This window comes from Phyllostomus discolor, chromosome X (assembly GCF_004126475.2).
Source record: "Phyllostomus discolor isolate MPI-MPIP mPhyDis1 chromosome X, mPhyDis1.pri.v3, whole genome shotgun sequence".
NCBI classification, from domain to species: Eukaryota; Metazoa; Chordata; class Mammalia; order Chiroptera; family Phyllostomidae; genus Phyllostomus; species Phyllostomus discolor.
The window spans coordinates 21,617,409-21,638,364 of record NC_050198.1 but is presented as its reverse complement, the minus strand read 5'-3'; the positions used below and the strand labels follow the sequence as shown (position 1 = coordinate 21,638,364).

General features: G+C 36.6%; 1 protein-coding gene across 2 annotated transcripts in view; it reads right to left on the bottom strand.

Moving 5' to 3' along the window:
- Positions 1-20,956, bottom strand: part of PRRG1 (proline rich and Gla domain 1) — an 84,321-nt gene that overhangs the window by 61,005 nt on the left and 2,360 nt on the right. Inside the window, exon 1 of one of the 2 annotated variants that reach the window (XM_036017070.1) lies at positions 6,192-6,202. The exons of the other annotated variant lie outside the window; for it this stretch is intronic. The gene's annotated coding sequence lies outside the window, so the exon portion shown is untranslated. Of the gene's footprint in view, positions 1-6,191; positions 6,203-20,956 lie in introns of those variants that run through there. 2 annotated transcript variants of the gene reach the window in all.

Here is a 20,956-nt window from a genome sequence, read left to right as displayed (position 1 = left end):
GTCAACTGATATTTTACCATCCCATTTTCCCTTTACCCTTCTTTTTCTATTTTAGGTGTTCATAACACAACACTAAGTTATGTTTTAACATTGGACTGGCTACAGATTCTTGCATGACACCTATGGGAAATATTTTCCCACTAAACTGATATGTACTTAAGGCAGACAACTTGGAGCATGCATAAATGTTCACTGCTACTTCATAATCCATTATATAAATATTTACCATTTATTTAACCACTCCTCTATTGGTGTTAAATTACAATGTTTCCATTTTTTATTTCATTTATTTATTTTTAGAGAGAAGGGAAGAAAAGGAGAAAGACAGGGACAGAAACATTAATGTGTGGTTGCCTCTCACATGCCCTTTACTGGAAACCTGGCCCACAATCTAGGAATGTGCCCTGACTGGGAATTGAACCAGTGACCCTTTGATTCACAAGCCCAAGCGCAATCCACTGAGCTACACAAGCCAGGGCTCCATTTCTTTATTTAAAATAATGCTGATAAATGTAACCACCAAAAATTTTATGCACATCTCATTATTTTCTGACATTAAATTCCTAGGGTTGAGAAAGTCTGAAGCAGTTTCATGTTCACCACCAGTGTACAAAAGAGCTTACTTACAGAGAGGTTGCCTCAGGTTGGCTTTAGGGGGATCGACAGTGAAGGAGGAGAGAAGGAAAAAGGGAACCAGATAGGGAGGATCAGGTCTTTAAAAAAGATGAGACTTAAATTAATAACAAACTTTTAAAAACTGTCTACTGTACATACTCATCAGTGAGCACAGCATTTTTTCAAATTTGTGAATCTGATAAATTAAAAATAGTATTTCTTTGCTTTAGTCTACAATTCCTTGATCACGCGTCAGGTTGAATAGATAATATGTAATGTTTGTATGAGCTAAGCTGTATTTCTTCTTTTATGAACCTATATAATTTTTGGTTAAAATGTTGTGCCCTCTGTTCTTTATCCATGTGTGCATTCTGTTTTTAATTTCAGAAGCATGCATAATGAACATTTGCTCTCAAAAATAAAACTCCTACCCTAAAGAACTATCCTCTAAGTAACATCTTTACATGTGTGGTCCTTATTTGATCTCTTCCTCCTTATACATGTGGCCCTCAAAGGGAAAAGTTTCTCCACTACCAAATTGGACATAAATTTCCTAGAAGCAATAAAAAAATGGAGAGGCCTTTAGAAAAGATCCTGCCTTTCCTAGAACAATTGAATGGAAGGCCTGTGGAATAAAGCTTGGTTCCTGAAGAAAGGAAATCATCTAATAGATATGACTATAGTTTTTTCCTATTGCTGTGGTAAGAAAAACATTTATGGCTGAAAACAAATGCTCTCTATTCAGATAAAGAGACATTAAAATTCATCACTATCTAGAGAATGCAGTAAGGGACACATGTAAACTCATAAATCACAGGAAGAAGTACCCTAAGAAGTCAATAAATTTTAAGAGCAAGGGGGCGCAGTCAAGATTAGAGGATCCTAAAGGTTCCCAGCTGCCCTCAGTTTCATTCCATCTGGCTTAAAGAAGAGGACACCCAGGAACTTTTTGTTGATATGGAAATTAAATAAACTCATACTACAAATACAGAAACACATTAAGTGCTGAAGTACCTGACTATCAAATGCAATTCACAAAAGGAAGAGGAATTAAATGCTGAAGGATATTTAGAAATCACAGAACCCTAGGAAGCAGAGTTTGTGGAGCCTATCACTCAGAGTCAATGGTTTCCATCCTGCTGGGACCAAGTTCTCTTGTACCACTGTGTATTTCCATCTCTGACCATATGTTACATCTTAAATATGATCAATGTAAGTTTAATTTGAAACCATGAACTAGACCACACTTTTAAAATAGATACAAAAACTCTGAATAAATAGCAAATAAACAGATGTTGCCCTTGATACTTAAAATGGTAAACCTACTGCTAAAATATGTTCAATATGTGACATAATTAACTGTACATGTTCCAGGGCATTTTTGAGTGAGACCCCAATCATGAACATGACACTAAAATGCCATACACAATGCTCTGCCCCCTGCTTTCTATAGGAGAAGGGCTAGAAAAGTTCTCAGACTTCCTTGCAACTAAGGGTGGCCATGTGACCCAGTTCTAGCCAATGTGATGAAAGAGGGAAGTCTTTTTACCAAGAATATACTTCCAGCAAACCCTTCTGCCATTTTCCCCCTTTCTTCTTGAATGGAAAACAGATGTGAGGTATGGAGTTGTACCATCATGAAAATGAAAACCACATACTAAGCTTGGTGAATTGGAAAAACAGAAAGATAAGTGTTCTTGAAGATATCCACTCTAAGTTGCCTACCAATAAACTTATTTTATGAGATAACTACACCCTTGTCTAAGCCTCTATTAATTGCATTTCCTGCTACTTGCAGCCAATCTCATTCCTACTAAGATGCCAGAGTGGACAGACAAATAGAAATTAAACTCTCCACTGTGGTAGAAAGAGACAGAGACACATTAAAAATGCAATAAAAATGTCATAGATGCTATAACAGAAGTAAAGGATACATTATAGGAAGAGGGCTTAGGTCAATGGTACTCAAAAAAGATATGAAGTCTTCACAGACAAGGTAACACTTGAGAGTTTAGAATTATAAAGACTTGTTTGCCAGGAGCAGAAGGGAAAGACTATCCTGTCCTGCTCTCTCTCCAATACTGTTACCTCTATTGTAAAACAAGTAAAGAAACCTAGGACATAGCAATACAGCATAATTCCCATTCTTTCAACAAACTGTACCAGAACTCAATGATTACTAAAATGACATAAAACCTGCCCTCATATTACCTACAGTATTGTCAACATTTTCAAGGCTATCTCAGTGAAACAAATAGTTACAACTCAGTGGCTACATAACTGTACCTTAAATATACTGCTGTGTTTGGCCTATAAAAAGTCTGATATTCCAAACTAAAACACACTTTTGTTTTATATCATCAAGAATCACCTCTCTCCTAGAATAAAGGAAAGGACATCGTGTTGTCATTTGTGATCACTAAAAATCTCAGTTTAATTACGAACCTGGCAAAGATCCCAGGAGATCAAATCAGTCTATTTTGTAACTCACAGCTTCAAAGTCTTCGAGGACAATCAGGACCCAAGTACTTAAGAAAATTACATCACCATCTATTCACCTCCTTGGAAGATGCTTCTGAAATGCCTAGCTATAGCTTTAGCTATCAAGAAAGTCAATTTTAGGGAAGACCCATGCCATATACCAATTTGGTTACTATTTGAGGAGAAAATCCCCTTTGAAAAGCATTTCACCAAATTTCTTATATGCAGCAGTCCCCAACCTTTTTGGCACCAGGGACCAGTTTTGTGGAAGACTGGGGGATCCCAGGGGGTGGGGGATAGGGGGTGCAGTTCAGCTGAGCTGAGCTCACTTGCCTGCTATTGGGTAGTCTGCGGTTTGGGGAGCCCTGCTTTATTAGGATTTTAATTTCTCATGCAGCTTATTCTAACAGTTTCTCCCTTTCTTTTTTATTGCACAGACACTGTGAAACATGAAAAAGGTATCTTGAAAATACAGTTCCTTACCTCCCATTCAAGTGAAGTATTTATCTACCTCAGAGATGTGAGAGTAAGGCAAAGGATAGTAATTGATGTGGTCTGGTATAGAACCAACACAAATGCATCTGGGTGCTCAGAAGAATCAGACATGAATTTGTTAAATTATAAATTAATATTTCAGAATCAACTGGAAATATCCTGAATCCTACTAGCAACATGCATGAATATCCATGAAAACATTTTTTCTTACTTTGCCTTGTTATTCTGGTCTTTGATGGTTTTCACATTTTTTAGTGCTCACTCAGGCAATTAAGGCCTCAAAGCAGCTTCAGGGCACTGGATTTCAGTCCACATTACCTGAATAAGAAAGAGGCTGCATACAAGGGTATTCATAGTTACAGGTCAATAGAGCCAACAGCAAATAGGTACCACAGCCCCTTAGAAGTCCTGAGCCTTTTCAAGGTTCACCAGTCTGCCTGCAGCACTGAGTAAATGGAGACTTAGGGCAGAGAACTAAAGGGGGTTTCTTAGTTATGATGCTGAATACTTGGATTAATCATAGGATATAATTCTATACTATATCTGTTTTACAAGTCAATGCCAATCTATAACTTTAGTGACATCATGGCTGCTTTGATCTCATCCCATTCAGTAGTGAGTAGCACCTATAGTAAAGCCTGTGATTTACCATAATGATATCAGGACCCCATGTAACCACTTACATGTGAATTAACAAGTGGATAAAAGCCAAAAGTGCTGCAAGCTCTATTTTGAGGAATTTTATGTTTTGTGTATAGACATACTCTCCACAGCACTTTAACACCAATTTAAAGAAACTTTCATTCTTTGCTATTCTGTAGCCTAAATTCCTTGATGATTTCTATAAACCTCCTAATTACTATATACATTCTTAAAGTGTTCAAGTTAATAATCTAACTTACTCTGGTTATCATGAGGTAGAAACTATGAAATAAACTTTATTTAATTACCTAGCTTACTATTCCCTATAGTCCTTCAACAAATGAGTTAGGAAGAAGTAAGAAATAACCATTACAAGACTTCCCCTCAAACAATCCATTTATATAGCACTATATAACAAAGTATATCATGAACAAATTAATCTTTTGTTTAAAATGGCTTGACTGTATTAGCTGTGTATCTACATGAGTTCAAGAAAAATATACAAATAATTTTCTTTAATCATCTATTTCTGAGAAAATCAAAATGTTCACTCATCTAATTTATTAATGATAAGTAATAATAAATTACTTATGGTGAATAAGTAATATTGTAAAATATATGGTGAATCCATATAAGTAATTATATAAGTAATAATAAGTTACTTATGGTGAATAAATAATACTGTAAAATATATGGTGAATCCATAATTAATGGATTCAAATATTTACTGAATACCTATGACGGGCAACATACTAAGCAAAGTAGAACCTAGCATTTGGTTCAAATCAGCCACAGATAAGTTTTTTAAAATTTCTGGGCTTGGAGAAAAGTTATTCTATTGTCAACACAACTTAGTGAGGTGGGATCATATAGGTTGCTCATAGCCCCCAAAAGATCCTGCTTATAACTAAATGTCTCCCTCTCCTACTCCCTTTTGTATGGGAAACAAGAAGCTAGGACATCACAAGATTTTACTTTACCAACATACACATGGTCTTGTTTTCTAACATGTTATTCAGTAAAGCAAACTAGGGTTTGTTATTCTCATGGAAATATTCCTCAAGACTTTCCATTTCTGGGTATGATAAACTCAGAACCTATAGCACTCTCTCTCCTCCACACATATACACATACACACAGAAAACAACTACAAAACCTGGATAAAAGAGAAAGGGAAATGGACTTAAGGTACTGGATGGTGAACAAAAGCATACAAACTTTCACAGGAAACTCAAAATTGCTAGGAGAAATAGAGACAGGGAACTACACAAACTGGTTTTCATCACCATGTCTTTTACCCTGGAGCTAAGTGAAGCACTTGTAGTAAACAGTAACTAGTAGAGGAGTGGGCACACATGGAAAAAGAAAACCATAATTTCTCTGGCCTAGGAAATCAGAAAAGTTGAGTTGGTAAAATGCTGAAGGAAGGTGGGGACTCCCAGAAGGAAGAGAGCCAGAGAGGGAATCCCCAAACATAGTCTACCCACATCTCTAGCTGAACCCTGAACCAAGCTGGTGTAGAAGAAGAAATACAAAGCAAAAGAACAAATTCTGAATTAAGACTATATCTCCCCCCCAAAGAAGGTGTTGGTGAGTGAAGAAAAGCAGATAGACATTGGCAGAGAGTGTATGCTCACTTGGAGGATGGGCGATGGTGTGACTTTTAATCTGGGACTAAGTGCAGTCCAAGTGCTCACAGCAAAGTGAGCACACATGACAAACCCGGTCATTCAGGCCTGGAAAAACAGATATAAAGAATCCAGGAAATCATGAGCATTTAAGAGAAAGAGCCAAAGAGCAGATGTATAAGCCCTGATTACCCACATCTCTGACTAAACTCTGAACAATGCTTGCACAGACTAGATTCTTAGCAGAGCATCCAAAAACAACAGATCTGAACAAAGACAAGAAGCTACTGCACAAGAAAGAGTTAGCTGTTCAAGACCAGCTATGAAAACCAGCTGCTAAAACAAAGGAAATAATACTTATTGGATAAAAATAACCTAGTTCACAATCTCAATTTAACATTCATAATATCCAAGATATAATCAAACAGTGCCCAACATACAAAGAATCAAGAAAATGTAATGCATTATCAGAAGAAAAAAAAGTCATTCTAGTTCAGCTCCAAGATGAACCAGATATTGGAAGTAATAGATGAGAATGTTTAAGTGGCTATCCTCAATGAAACACAAGAAGGCATGTTTTCAATTCATATAAACATGACTTCTGGTTCCTGGTTTGGCATACAAGGACCTTGGAAGTCATCATTCCCATTCTTACAATAAGAAAAAAGAGAAACTGAAAATTAACAGTTCTCCCCAGATCCAGCAGAGGATTAAGCACACAGGACAAACTGCTGCCCCCCAAAATACAGAGATAACAGGTGGATACAGAAAATCCAAATTACCAAAGCAGAAGCCCAGTAACAGAAAACTCCAGAATCAGTACCAGGGTAGGAAAACCTAAACTGTCATTCATTCCTGGAGGCACAGTGTGACCAAGTCTGAGAGTTAAAAACTCCAGGGGAGCCCAATCTTAAGAGGACCTTCACACTTTGGTGAGTTTTACCTCTAGGAGCCCTACCAGGTTCCCACAGTGAAGATCAAAGAAAAATTCCCTTACTTTCAGCAGGGGAAGGGAAAAGGAGGCATTTCGTAATATGCCCAGAACAGTCTCTTCTTCACAAGGCCTGTCCTCAAGAGAAATTACTAGATCCTAACCTTGAGGTAGTGAAATACCCAAATTGGCTTAAAATACCCAAATACCCAGTTCACTCCAAACCCCTGTAGCACTTGACATGGGGTAAACACCCAATTCCACCCCCCTTTTGGCCTCCCTGCCTCACCTAAGAGGGAAACACAAAACAAAATTAGAAGCAGTTATGATAGTCACAGCCCAGGGACACAGGCTCACTGAGACTCAATCATAGGATCATAGAACACTTCTTTCCCCATACCTTACTACCATATCAATAGAACTCCTGTATGGTAACAGGGAAATACAACTGAAAAAAACTGTACATCTCTGACTTTATTTAAGAACAAATCCCTGGGAGAACCTAAAGGTAACAGGAAAGTCAAAAACAAAGACACCAGAGGAAATTTTATTCTCTGACACCTACAGCTACAGAAAACAATAAACACATCCTAACCTCTAGCCAAACATAAAACCTCACACTAAAAGCTAATTTTCCTCAATTCATTTTACCCAGCATATCACGTCCAGCCTTCAACAAATAATATCAAGGCAAAATAATGTACCCCCATAAAACAGTGATGAGACAGAGAAAGCACTAGAACCAGACTCAGTTATGGCAGAGATGTTAGAATAATCAATTCATGAAAATCTCAGCAGAGAAATTAGAAGTCTCAGCAGAGAACTAGAAACAATAAAAACTATTGGAATAATTTCTGAAAAAAAAATAATTACACTGCCTTAACAGCCAAGTGAACATGACAGAGGAATGAATAAGCAAACTTACAAAACAAATCAATGGAAAGTGTAGAAGGTGAAGAATAGAAAAATTGAAACAAAATGAACAAAAGCTCAGAGACCTGTTAGGTGACATCAAACAGTCATACATAAGTGTAATTAGAATACCAGATGAAGAAGACAGAAAATATTTGAAAAAATAATGGATGAAAACTTCCCCCAAATTGATGAAATTTCACAAACAAAAAACACTAAATGAATACAAAGCAGAATAAATACAGAGAAGCCCAGCTAAAGGACATAATAAACCATTTCAAGCCAAAGATAAAAATCAAACTTTGAAATCAACAAGAGAAAACAATACATTACAGTCAGGAAAACAATGATCTACTGGTTAACTTCTCATGAGAAACCATGTAGGACAGAAAGACTGGAACAACATCTTTAAAGCCTTAGGAAAAAAAAGAAATGTTAACCCAGAATTCTATATCCAGCAAAAATATCACTGAAAAGTGAAAACAATATAAAGATATTTTCAGATAAAAGAAAACTCAAAGCATTAGTCACTGGCAGACCTGCACTATAGGTGCATTTGTTGGCAGCAGACTTGAACTTTAAGAAATGGTAGAAGTTATTTAGATGGAAGAGAAATGATACCAGAAATGGTAAATGGCTGAGTGTTTTTGCAAAAGACTTTTTTGCTTTGTTCCTCTAAATTTCATTATAAACCAATAATTGTTTAAAACTAAAATAATAACAATGTCTCATGCTGCATGTACTTATAACAAGTATTTTAAAAAGATAGACATGTGGGCCTATAAGTTTGTAAGATTTTCATGTTTTACTTGAGGTAGTACATTAACTAATATATTAAGTGGTACATTATTAACTAATTATGCACACTGTGATAAGTTTGGTTTCTATAGTTATCCCAAGTGCAGCCATTATGAAAATAGTAAAAAGAAAGAATAACTAAAATAATAGAAAAAATAAAATAATGAAAATATATTCAAATACTCTAAAAACAAGGTAGAAAGAGGAAGAGAAGAAGGAAAAACAGAGATGTACAAAAAATAAAAAATAAAATATTAGGCCTAAGCTCAATCATGTCAGTAAATACATTAATGATTATTGGACTAAACACTCACATTTAGAAGCAGAGATTGTGAGAAGGTAAAAATAAAACACACATACAAGTATACACTGTTGAAAAGATACCCACTTTTACACAGAAATATACAGACAGGTTACAAGTAAATAGATGAAAAATATATACCTTAAAAAGAGTAAGCAAAAGGTTGGTATGGCTTTTAATATCACAAGACAAATTTCAAAACCAAATGCATTATCAGAGATAAAAACAGGGCTCTTCATAATGATAAAAGGGTCAATTCAACAAGAAAGCATTATCCCAAATGTGTATGTATCCCATACCAGAGTTTCAAAATATATGGAACAAGAATTAACAAAATTGAAGGGAGAAAGAGAGAATTCCCCAATCACAGCTGGGGAATTAAATGCTCCTGCCTCAGCAATGGACTGAACGGAGGTGGGGGGTGGGGAGGAATCTACATAGACATAGAAGATCTGAACATTATCAGCTACTTTACCTAATTGATATTTATAGAATGATATTCCCAATAATGGCAGAAAGCACATTCCTTTCAGGTTTACATGGTACATTTGGCAGGAGAGACAACATTCTAGATTATAAAACAAGTCTCAATAATTTTTTAAGAAAAACTGAAATCATAGAGTATGTTCTCTGACCACAATAGAAGTAAATTAGAATACAGTTTCAGGGCACACAGGACCACCGTCAAGTTTGTGATTCACCAGAAGGACTCAATAGTAGTTATTCTCATGGCTAAGATTCATTTATTACAGCAAAGTGTACAGAGTAAAAGCAGCAGAAAAAAGATATGCATCGGGTAGAGTTCAGACAGATCAAACACAGGATTCTTATACACATGCTTTCTGTCTAGTAGCAAAATACAGGGACATGTACAGAATACCTCTGCCCAGGTTAGAGCAAAAAGAATTTTTGTATTTCAGTGGTCATGGCTCCAGGGCTGGTTATGTAGGTATATCCTGCTATGCAACCAGCTACAGTAACTAAAAGCTCAGGACCCCAACAATGAAACCAAGTACACATCATCAATCTGGATGTTTGTACAAGGCAATTCTGACAAACATGTACAGCATGGTCTATTGCTCTTGGTGTACAAAACAAAATCAATCATTAACATAAAAACATTCAAAGGGCTACATTCCAAGGGGCTGGCCAAGAATCAATCATGTTTCTATGTCCCCTGAGAGAAATGAAGCAGTTTGCAACCAGACCTGCTATGTTAACATTTTCCCCACCAATATGGAAACCAATATGGAAGCCAGAAAAAAACCACACATATTTGGAAAATAAGCAATAAAATTCTAAATATTAATCACTGAATAAAAATAAACTACAAGAAAAATTAGACAATATTTTGAATTAAATGGTAACAAAAATACATTAATATCTGTGAAATGTAGTTAAAGTAGTGCTTAGAGGAAAATTTATACCCTTAAATGTCTAAATTTAGAGGTCATAATGTAAAATCAACAAGTACTGTAAAAATTTGTTCAAAAATATATAAGTAGAAATTACCTTCCACATTGTCTTCTATTTTTCCCAGATCTAATAACAGAATAGGAATGTTTTATAGATGCTTGTATGGTGAAACATTACTTTTCTTCGGAAATCAAAATATCACAAGACTGAAGAGACCACAGGATGAGCAGGAGGCAACCACCTCCTGAGTAGGAATGCCCTACTTAAAGTATACCATTCTGAGTGGGCCCAAATACTGTGATTATGTATTACTTCCTACTACACTTAGGTGTGTGTGTATGTAATGGAGAGCTTCAGATTCTGTGTGGTTTTTCTAGTTGTATGAGTAAGATTTTCCAATGGACAGGGTTTGGTATTTTCCCTGGGCTTGCAATGTGAGAAAAGGATAATTCCAATAGAAAGCACTGACTTCTGACCACCTGCAAACTGGAGGCCCCATTCTGCCCAGAGACAAGTAAAGGGTTCAAAGAGCATTTCCATGATACATGATAGCAGCTCAGTGTTTGGCCAGTGAAATCCCCACTGTCACAGAGCCAAACATTCCCAAAGCAGAAACACAGTGGCTAAAAGGGCCACAAGTATTACTACTACAACTTACCTCAGTGTGGTTGGCTTACCACACTTCCATAGTTTTTGGCTGATAAGGAGAAAATGAGCTCAAATGGATTTAGACAAAATAGACGGCAAAAGCAAAATCAGCATGGTGTCAGTGCACCAAGTCGCTAGTTCCAAATGATGACATCAAATAGAAGGAACCAGGTAACAGATGGTCCAAGGGATGTGGCATGCTGCTGTCAAAGATACACCTCTAAAGTAAACTGAAGCAGTTGTATAGACTTACAGATACCTAAAGTTGTACCCCACAGGGTACCAGGTGGAAAGTCCTGCACTCAACTGAAACCAGGAGATGGATCAGAAATGGTTATATGGCAGTTTCCCACAAGGTATGTTATAAGAAACTGACTTATGGTAGCTCCTCACCAGATTGCTTATCTCCCCTTGCCTTATCTAAGACAGGAGTCCCCAAGCCCAGGTACCAATCTGGGCCCTGTTAGGAACAGGGGCAGTGAGAGAAGTTTGCCTGAGCTGCATATCCTGTCCCCTGTTGCCCACCCTTCATGGACAGCAGGTGAGGGAGCAAAGCTCACTTGAGCTCCAGAGACTCAGAGCTCCACCCCCTGTGCCCTCCCCCTTCTTCCATGAAACCCAAAACCAGTCCCTGGTGCCAAAAAGGTTGGGGACCACTGCTCTTAGAGGGATCACAGGGCATTTTCTCAAGACTTGAGTCAGACTACAGTCAAGTACTGCTGGGTGATGTGAATGAAGATGAGCAAGGTTGCCAGGGTGCTGCCTAGAGTTTTTCTACTATATGCTGAACTTACTTACTTCTCTGTAAACCAGAATTACTGGAATGATATTCAATGCCAAGATTTTTGAAACACTTAGTAGGAGGTGACCTACTGAGCATTTCAGCTGGGCCCTGAATTAATTAGAGGAATGTGATGCTGGAGTAGCATAAGTGTAAAGTTTTTAACAGAATATCCTCTGCTGTCTACCATACAGGCTAATGGAATTAACCACTGCAAATACAGGCACCCATGAAGCAGGGGTCTAATGTGTGGGAAACATGCATAGTGCACAATGAAGGAAGCACTGCACCAGCTGTATAACTTCCCTAACCACTCACCTGTGGTCTTACAGAAGGGTATGCTAATAACCCCTGGAATTAATGCTGCTGCTTTTGGTCAAATAAAGTGAGGTCAGGTCAAAGGCTATGGTTCTAAAACAACCAGTGCACTATAATCAGAAACATCTACCCCAGACAGCAGTAGAACCTTAGGCTGTAAACAAACCCCTATCAGAGCTCTCTGAGGTGGTCTGCCTTAGTCCTGGCTAGCTGGAGAACCTACAACAAAGTGAATTTGGACTCTATTTCTAGGAGAGAAATAGAGTTCAAAGAGAAGAAATAGAGTTCTTCTGATGGAAGAAATACTGATAAAGAGACAATGAATGATAATACAGCAACTAACATTTACCTATGAAAAATGGAGACTAGAAGTGTATTAACTTTGGGTCATCTTAATAGATTCCATCAGTGCTACATCAGGAGTTATAGAAAACATTTTTGGAATAAAAAGAATGAAATACTAGTTATGCATTTCTCTTTAATATGATTAAATGTAGGAAAAGAACATTTAAGATTTTTTTTGCCAGAATTATACAGAGACAACATCTAGCTTAAAGCTGTTTGAAGACACTGTTTTAGACCAATAGATCTTACACAGTGTGTGATGAAGGAAAAAAGAAGAAAAACAACATACCACTGTAGTAATTAATAGGAAAAAACATAACACTATCAGTTGAAGTCCAGTAACTATAGCACAAAAAGGGGAAACCGTGGATAGGTCCCAAAAGTAAGTAAGAGTCAACTACACAGTATCACTGGGCAAGCCCTCTGTGAGGACTGGAAGTAACAGATAAAAATAACTCACAAAACAACTTATGGTCTATTCTCCAACTAGGAAAGAAACAGAGCATGGAGGGGTCCACAAAACCTTGAGAGAGTTCTACAGATGTGAAACTGCAATGAAAATTCAAGATAATATAAACTGTTTTCACTAAGAGCTGAAGAGCTTATCCCACAAAGGGATAAGCTAACCTTATAACATAAACTCTCAAAGTAATTTACTGTTTTATGATTATGATAACTAATTAAGTGTTATATGAAAAGATTTTAATCCCAAGATTTGTATTTTAGATAAGATTTAGAATGAGACTTGTTATAAATGATAATCAGAATATATTCTGTCATACATGATGCTTGAGAAAAAGAGGTAATGAGAAGGGAGGCTCTGTCCCCTGCCATCCCCTGCTTGCATCAGTAAGTAGTAGAAAGTCAGCTGACACAGAAAAAGCACTGGAAGACAAAAACTCCTTTGGAGAGGGTGATGCAGACTGCTGTAAACTTCTAAATTTAGGGGCTTTAATCTCTAAGATGAGGACAGAGTTCTCAAACAAAGTGGTTAAGGGAACCCCATATGGTCAAATTCATACTTATATTCAGGCTGCTTTTTATCCCCACGGTCTTCATTTTGAATAGAGACTTCCCTTCCCATTTAACAATATGAGACATAAAGCAGCAGCAGATACACACACACACACAGTAGTGGGCAGAGAGAGAAGTCCTGTTTAAGACATTTTAGTTTAAGGTGGACAGTCATTTATAGGACCCTGGGTCTTCAAGGAAAAAATATGACTGGATAGAGCTATGGGAATTGTCAGTGTGCAGAATGAAACTGAAGTCATGAAAAGGAATGGCATTATCCAGGGAAAGGGCAGAAGTCAAGGCAGGTGTTTTAGGGAGTGAATAAGTAAAAGCTCCACTAAGAAGAAGTGGGTAAATGAAGCCTTCTTCTGGAAGTACAGATCATCATATGATATCAATTATTCTTTGGAGGAATCCAAAGGAAAAAGTATCTACTAAAACCTAGCTTTTCATCACTACATGACTAGATCTATGACTCAAATACTTATGTTCATCATCATCTGTTTTAATAGAGGAGCACAGTGGATAATCTAATTCAATGACATTTGAATGCATAATCTCATTAATTCATCAGATATTTTTGAGCACCTACCATATGCCTACCACTGCGTTAAGTACAGAGAGATTACCTTTTCTAAGTAACTTATATGGTATCCTCTCATTCATTCATTCATTAAGTACTTAATGCTTGCTAGACCATATGTGATGCTTGAAATGCACACATAGTAAGTGTTCCATATACACTTTACCTTCCAAACCTCCCAGAGTTGCACTGTGTGTTTACTGTGTAAAATGGACAATGGGGAAGGGCAGCCCAAATGTGTAAAATGGAGAATGGGGAGAGGCCTCATGTGACAAGGCCTCCTAAAAACAGCTCCATGATAGTGTCACAAAGACCTAGATTAGAATTCCAGCTCCACCACATACCCCAAAGTGATCTGGGCACTTAGCCTCTCTGAAGTGTTCTCCCTATGCAGTGGGGATAAATGTCATGTACCATAGAGTAATAAAAATAATAAAGGAAAATATCTGGTACAATTTAGAAGGGTCATTGTCATTGTTGTTGTTGTTATTATTACTATTATTAAGGAAGATAATCTGTGTTGCACTTTCATTTTTTAAAAGATTTTATTTATTCACTTTTAGAGAGAGGAGAAGACAAGGAGAAAGACAGGGAGAGAAACACCAATGTGCGAGAGAAACATAGATCAATTGCTTCTTGCATGCCCCCTACTAGGGACCTGTCCTGTAACTCAGGCAGGTGTCCTGACTGGGAGTCAAACCGAGTACTTTCAGTTTGCGGGAAGACACCCAACCTACTGAGTCACACCAGTCAGGGCATGTGTTGTAGTTTCTTGAGAGAAGAGAAGAAAAAATAATTTAGGCAATCTTCTGAATAAGGAACTCTAAGTACACTCCTATGAAGGACAAAGCTGCCAAGAGTAAATTTGGATTTCAGAAAAAAAAAAACAAACAGAACCACATTCTACAGAGGATTTTCCACATTCCCCTCCCTGATCTTCTAAGGGCCCTGCTATCTTCTTGTTACCAGCACTGATAAAGTAGACTAAAGTCCACCCACTCTAGTGACAAGGAGTCCACGAATATTCACCAATTCCTGGCGCTGGGAACCAGGCAGAGGCCAAGTAAATAAAGATAATGTAGATGCTCTAATTCCTGTCTAGTAAGGCAGAGAATCTTGCAGAGAGCTAGCCCCATTAAACCGTTAAGAACTGCAATGCAAATGAGGAACACAAACAGGAAAAGTGGAAGCCATCTCAGAAGGGTTAGGCATATACAACCTTTGGGAAAGTGATTAGGTCTGTATAGGTGGATGGGGCCTTCTAGAAGCACTATGAAGGGTAGTGCCTACAAATTAGAGGATTTCAGTATCTGTGGATGAACAGATTTGTTTTAGGGACTGGTAATAAATGACCAGAGAGACCAGTAAAAAGGACGTGATTAGAGTGTGAGGAAACAAGTAATAAACCCTGAACTTAGTTAGACAAGAGCAGTGGGGATGGACTATTAAAAACTTTGCAAAGGTCAATTCTATAAAATGGGTGAATATTTGTAGTTTAGAGAAAGAAATATAAATAAATGCTAATAATAAATATTAATGTCTACATTTTCATTTAAAAGAAACTTTAAAATTCAAACAACACAATGATTTTTGTAATATAATTCCTATTAATACAACAAAAACATTTGCATTTTCAGACTGCTTATGAGCCTAAAGAAATAATTATTTTTACTTTTGTATGTAATGATATTTTTGTGATAAATCCTAAGGAAAAAATAAGTGAGATACTGAAGTTATGATAAAATTACATAGGAAAGTAAATTATGCTTGCCAAAATCATTATTCTGGTCCCATGAGTAACACCAACACAAAAAAAATCCCTAGGAATATATCCCATTAACTTTCTTCTTGCAGTGACAGCAAATTTTAAAACTAGTCATGTGTTTCTAACTTTGCCAGTTTTCTCCATGAAGCAAACATGTCAGAGAGGATTACTGTGGCAAGTTAGTCATATGGATTTTTTTTTTACAAAATTGGAATGCATAACATCAGAATCCAAACCACAAAGAAAAGGCACAATGGAGACAGACTGGAGCAGATACACAGAACATACAGTGCTTTGAATAACAAGGCTTTGTCACTCAAATGGAGGAGTTTGGTTACCCAGCACTCCAGAAAATAACACATATCTCCTAAAGACACAGTTTTAAAAGAAGGAAACAACAAAAAAATAGAACACAAGGAACTTAGTCCAAGTCAGGAATGTAAAATACAATAGATTTTCCTGATGAAATACTAAGTTCTAAATTCTGAGGTAACTGCAAAATGTACTTAAGAAAATCAAATCCTTATTCAAATTCTGGCCCGTTTAATTGCCAAACCTTTCAAGAAGATAATAAAAAATTCATCAACACCTGAAATCAGTACAAAATAAAATTGAAAGTGAACTGTAAAAGTTTGTTTTTGAGAATGTTGTTATTCTAAGTGACCCCAGAGTGAGCACTTTGTAAGGTATATAAATGGTTAATCACTTATGTGTACACTTGAAACTAATATTATATGTCAACTGTAATTGAAAAATCAATTTAAAAAGATAAAAATTCTTCATTAGTATGTAAATGAGGTTGAAAATAAGTATACATCAGTTACTACTCCTCAATAATGGAGAAAGTAAAGCAACCACTGAGCAATTTAAAGGGCTCTGATTATCCCTGCCTTGTGGCACTTGGACTCTCACTTCATTGTGCTTAATAACATTCTTGACAAATATCTGTTTCTACTTTAAAAAAGGTAAAGCTAGTACACACACCACTTACACAGCAAAGGTGTTTAATGAATGCTGAGTTAAATAAAGCTTGACATGTATTGTATTAAGCCATTTCCATAGGAGACTGTAAAAGTCAACTTGCACTGACAATATTATTTCTTTGGTCCCCCAGATTTTCAGGATAACCAAATAAATCACTTTGCCATTGTGGAAAAGGTGTTGCAATAGCAAGAGGTTGTCTCATAAGCACTGTGAATAGTGGAAAAATCTAAATCAAACACTGCATTTATTTCCTGTTAAAAGCCCTAAAAGAAAGCTTCATATCTTGTCTATTACTCCTATACATATCTAGGTGAGCACATACATACACGGATTTGTCCTTTTAAATTTTGCCTTACCTAAAATTTAGCTGTACAGAATAGAGTTGACAAAACCTCATCTACAACTAAAGATGCAATGCGAGAAATTTTATAGAACTATATTGCTAATATTTTATTTAGATGCTATCTTCAAGTTACTGTATTGATGACAATATCCATTTAAAATATGAAATAACTTGTTTCCTCCTACCTCCCAATTCTGGAAAATGATACCCAACAGAGAATTAAAGGACTGTTTTCTATATTTTTCCTCTTCCAGGAGAAAACTCATACAATAAATTTCCTGACTTATTCAAAGCATATTAAGCAGTTCAAAATGGAATGAACTAATGCCTTATTATCACTCCAAGTACTGTCCATGGAAGGGGAACATCAGCATCATATTGGAGCTTGTTAGAAAGGCAGACTCTCAGGCTCCACCTCAGACCTCCTAAATTAGGATCCCCAGGGGATGTACATGCACATCAATGTTTGAGAAGTATCAAACTAGTGGATTTATCCCACAGATGTAATGATGAGCAAAGGAAGTATGTATATATGGATGATCCCATTTATATAAACTTCAAAGCTGGCAAAAATAACATTTTTAGGGACAGTTAGGTGGTAAAGTCTCAAGAAAAGCAATGGGGGACTTCAGGTTTCCAATCTGGCATGTAAGGAGCTTAGAAGTCGCAACTCTCACCTAACAGGTAAGGAGCTGACCAAACTGATAAAACAACTCATCTTAAATCTGTTAGAGAAGTGAAATCACTGGGTGAACCCTGCCCCTCAAACTGGAAACAAGACATGCAGATACAGAGAATCACAACTTGACCAAGCAGAAGCCCGTGAGCAGAAATCTCTGAGAGAACCAGTGTCAAGGCAGGAAAATTTGAATTGTAATTGATTAATTGCTGAGGCACAGTCAAGACAAGTCAGAAAGTTAAACTCTTCAGCCGGACCCAGGTACAGGAGGCTCACATTTCTGTGAGATTTACATTCAGGAGGTGGACCTAGTTCTCACATTAAATATTAAAGAAAAATCCCAGCTGTTTCTGGTGGGAGAAGAAGGAATGAACCATTTTGAAATATACCAAAACATTCTGTTGTTCTTAACAAGGACTGCTGTCAGGAGAACCTATTTTTACCAGAGCATAACAGGTTAGGATACTATCATAGCCTTAACCTACCTTGGAAAAGTGAAATAATAAACTCCAGCCCCCTCTAGCCATCCTGTACCACTTGGGGATGGTACTGAGAAGCAGTAATCAAGTTCACAGTCCAGGGGCACAGGTCCACCAAACACTAAGACCAAACCACAGGACTACAGAATGCGTCCCCTAGCTCCACATCTTACAACAACATTACTGAAGGCCTACTTATTGCAGATCCTTTTACCCAGTATGTCATATTCACTATTCAACAAAAAATTGCAAGGCACACAAAAAGTCAAAAAACACAATTTGACAGACTGAACCAGAACCAGAGTCCTATATGGCAGGAACGTTGAAATTATCAGATCAAGAATGTAAAAATACTAGGTTTAGTATGCTATTGGCTTTAATGGAAAAAATAAACAACAAGCAAGAACAGATGGATAATATAAGCAGAGAAGTGAAAATTGTAAAAATGAATTTAAAAAATGTTATAATAGCCCTGGCTGGTGTAGCTCAGTGGATTGAGTGTGGACCTATGAATCAAAAGGTCGTTGGTTCAATTCCCAGTCAGGGCACATGCTTGGGTTGCAGGGCTAGGTCCCCAGAAGGGGACATGTGAGAGGCAACCACATATTGATGTTTCTCTTTCTCCTTCCCTTCCCCTCTCTAAAAATAAATAAAATCTTTTTAAAATGCTATAATAAATAAATGTCTTTTGAAGGGATCATTAGTAGATTGGGTGTGGCTGAGGAGATTCTGAAGACATGACGCTAGAAACTTCCAAAACTGAAAAGGCAAAATAGAATATCCATGAATTGTGGGCCAACTACAAAAGGTATAATGCATGCATAATGAGCATTTCCCCTAATAAATGTCAGGTAACATACTATAGATCCAGGAAGCTCAGAGAAAACCAAACAGAATAAATGCTTAAAAAAAAAAAAAACAACCACCTATATCTAGATATGTCAAAGTTAATCTTCAGAAAATCAAAAGATAAAAAATCTTGAAAGAATCTGGGGGTAGGGGGTAGGGAACACCTTTATCTCTACAGAAGTAAAGATGAATTACATTTGACTTCCCTAAGGGGGTCAATTCTTCAAGAAGACATAACAGTCCTTAATGTGTATGTACATAATAACCAAGCCTCAAAATATATATATGAGGCAAAAACTGATAGAAGTACAAGGAGTAAAACATGAATCACCTATTACAGTTGTCGACTTTAACACACTTCTAATAGAAATGGACAGATCCAGCAGGCATAAATTCAGTAAGTACATAGTTGAACTCAACAGCATCATCAATCAATTGATTATAATTGACATCTATAGACTACTCTATCCAACAAGAGCAGAATTCTTATTTTTCTCTACCTAAATTGAACTTGCACAAAGACAGACCACATTCTGGGACATTAAACACACCTTAACAAATAGAAATCATGCAATGTTTGGAGCAGGCAACAATGGAATTAAACTAGAAATCAATAACACAGTACAATAATTGAAAAATCCCAAAATGCATGGTAATAAACAATTCACTTCTAAATAACACTTGAGTCAAAGAACTCTCAAGAGAATTTTAAAAATATTTTGAACTAAATGAAAATACAATATATCAAATACTGAGGGATGCAGTGAAAGCAATGCTTAGAGGGAAATTTATAGCATTGAATCTTATATGAAAAGAAGGAAAATCTAAAATCACCAATCTAAGCTTTCACATTAGAAAGCTAGAAAAAGAACAAATTTAATTCAAAGTAATCAAAAGAAAATAAAAATTAAAGTAAATAGCAAAGAAATTGAAAACATTAAATATTACATTAAATAATTAATTAATAATTAATTTAATTAATATTAAATTGATTAGAGAAAGAATTTTAATAGGTTGCCTCCAAATTCCATGCCCTTAACCACCATATTATTGTCTCTTGCATAAAGTGGGAAAGTCTCAGACACAACCCTAAGAAGACTGAGTGGAAATGACTGAGGCTGACTGGTCAAATAATTAGAGGAAAACCTAGAAATATGAGGAGGAAGTCTAGGTAAGGAAACTTTTAACGTAATCAAAGAAAACCAACAAAACCAAATCCTGATTATTTGAAAAGCTCTATAAAATCAATAACCCTGTAGCCAGGCTACGCAAAAAAAATAGAAGACATAAACTAATAATTTCTTTTGTCTGAGTCCACTGCCTGGCCACCATTGCTAAAGAAGTGGTTCTTAACCAGGATCCTCATCAAAATGTCCTGGAACTTTTTCATGCCTAGGTTCTACACTCTGAAATTCAGGTTTAATGGGTTTATATTAGGGGGAGGGACACTAAATATAACTGTGTTGGTGAAAACAGCTCCCTAAGAAAGTCTAATGCACACCCCAGATTAAGAATCATTATCTCAAATACCTGTCATATGTTTTTCTGATCATAATAATGATAATGTCCTACCAAACAGGGTGTATAATTAAATAAACAAACAGGCCCCTGGTCACCAAATCCAACTTTGTCTTCTTAAACCTATCCTTTCCAAATTTTACACGATATCTGATACAATTAGGCTTAAGCACACTCCTCTCTTTGATAAATTTTTGGTCTTTTGGTGTCTTCTCCCTTTATTCCTGCCAACATGTCTGAATGCCATTTGATCAGTGACACTGCGATCCAAGAGCGAGCAGCTATCATTTGGAAACTTGTTAGAAATGAAAATTCTCAGGCCTCATCCCAGACATCAGAAATTCTGAGGGATGGAAGCCAGAAATCTGCACATTTTTGTGATTATTGTGCATACGGAGGTCTGAAGACCACTGTGCTTGTTGACACTACTT